Here is a 2,368-nt window from a genome sequence, read left to right as displayed (position 1 = left end):
ATATAAATATTAGTATTCATAAAGTGTCTCTTAGTGTTTGATTGTATTGCATTACAAAAAAAAAAAAAAAAAAAAAAAAAAAAAAAAAAAAAAATCACACGCAATCAAACTCCTACATACACACATGTTAATATCATGCACTAATGAATATTGCAACGACCACAGTACGCATTTAGTTCAAAAATAAGTATTGCACACCCATCCAAACCTTTTATTTCCCCATTTTCGTTGCATCTACTCTACTTTTTTTCATTTCAAATTCTAAATACGCAGTTACTGATAACGATATTTATGAATACAGTGGCGCACAGGAATCCACGCCAACTGTAATATTACAGAAATGGGCGGAGTAATGACATTTTCTACCCGGACAGGATGAAAAATCTGCCGGCGGTCCTGCGTAATATTTCCGGCTGACCATCTGTCTCCATAAATGGCCTTTCTGCCAACGGGGAAAAAGTGTCATGGATCATACTCAGAGTGGCCTGGGAGGGGGGAGGGGGCTGGGGGGGGGGGTGAAATATGTCATCTCTTTTCTCCTTCATTCAATTTTGTTTATCTTCGTATTCCTGTTTTGTTGTTTGTCTCTCCCTTTCTTGGACTTTCTCTTTGATCTGTCTTTGTTTATTCACCTTTTCTTGCTCTTTCTCTTTCCTTGTGTTTTCCCTTCTTCTGTATTCTCTCTCCCCTTCATCCGCCCTTGCTTATTGCTCTTTTCCTGCCTCTTCGTTTTGTTCTATCTTCTCTTTCCTTTCATCCGTCCTTATCTGTCCCTTTTTTCCCTACCTTTTCTTTCGTTTCCTCTTTCCTTGTGTATGAAGCAAAATAAAATAATTAAGGTAAGAAAAAAATAAAAAATAAAAGATACTGGTAAGCTGGAGTAAAGAAAATAAAAAAAGTAAAAGAAAAGTAGAAGAAGAAGAAGAAAAAAAAAAGATAGACGGGATGGCATAAGTGAAGCACAAACAAAAGACATGATTCTAGGGAGATTGCACACCACGTTTCACTATTTATCGAGAGTTGATGTAGGGAGTGAAGGAAGGATGAATAGATGGCTGGCTGGCTGGCTGGATGGGTGAATGGATGGATAGATGGATGGATGGATGGATGGATGGATGGAGGGATGGATGGATGGATGGATGGATGGATGGATGGATGGATGGATGGAGGGAGGGAGGGAGGGAGGGAGGGAGGGAGGGAGGGAGGGATGAATAGATGGCTAGTTGGCTGGCTGGCTGGATGGATGGATAGATGAATAGGTAGGACAGACATAGATGTAAGTAGGTATACAGTTACATAGATCAATAGACAGACAAATAGATAGACAACCAGATAGACTGATAAATAGGCAGATACATACATACATACATACATACATAAATATATAAGTAAATAGATAAGTTCCCTTGTGTATGAAACAAAATAAAACAATTAGGATAAGAAAAAAAGGAATTTATCATCATAAAGAAAAAACATTGGTAAGCTGGAGTAAAGAAAAGAAAAAGGAAGAAAAAAAATGGGATGGTATTAGTGAAATACAAACAAAAGCCATCATTCTAGGGTATTTGCACGCCACATTTCACACATCGAGTGTTAAAAAGACAACGACAACGGAGACGTGTGACGTTGCCAACCCACAGGAATTCCCGCAACTGCCAGGGGGATTCCCCATCCCAGGAAACAGTGCCACAGGAGTGACCAGTGATGAACAAAACAAGGAAGTGATTGAGGAAATAAGAAGCTTCAGGCAAGAGCTCTCTGAAATGAGAAAAATAATTATGGAAATAAAAAGTGATCGGGGAGTAGACAGGGAAAATATGCTTTCTAATGATGTTAGTCATGTTGAAAATAGGAATGGAAGCATCAGGCAAGAGCTTGTTGAAATGAGATAAATGCTTATTGAAATAAAAAGTGATCGGGTAGTAGACAGGGAAAATATGCTTTCTTATGATGTTGGCCTACTGACATATGTCACTGACACCATACCGCATAAGCTGTTGCAGAAATGCATGGAAACGTCAGAAGCATGCTTGCAACAGAGCTAATCAGTGACCACTTTGCAATAGTAACGAGATACGTTGTTGATAATAGTCTATCTACAAAAACAAATAGGCTTAAAATTTCTATTCCTCCTTACCTTGAGCACCACTTTAAATCACGTATTTAGTAACGAGTGTTGATAAGTTCTCCATGGACATGACGAAAGTGGTCACTGATTACTACACTATTAAGGGAACAGAAGCGAGTTCAGGAGCTTTTTGATATCTACAAGCAGGACAATACACGTGACAACCGTATTCAGTTTCTTAAGGCTAACAAATATCTACGGGAATTAAAAACTCATTTCAGAAAAGAACACTTTGAACAG

This window comes from Penaeus chinensis, chromosome 23 (genome assembly GCF_019202785.1).
Source record: "Penaeus chinensis breed Huanghai No. 1 chromosome 23, ASM1920278v2, whole genome shotgun sequence".
NCBI classification, from domain to species: domain Eukaryota; kingdom Metazoa; phylum Arthropoda; class Malacostraca; order Decapoda; family Penaeidae; genus Penaeus; species Penaeus chinensis.
The sequence above is the reverse complement of the archived record's forward strand: the minus strand, read 5'-3'. Positions refer to the sequence as shown.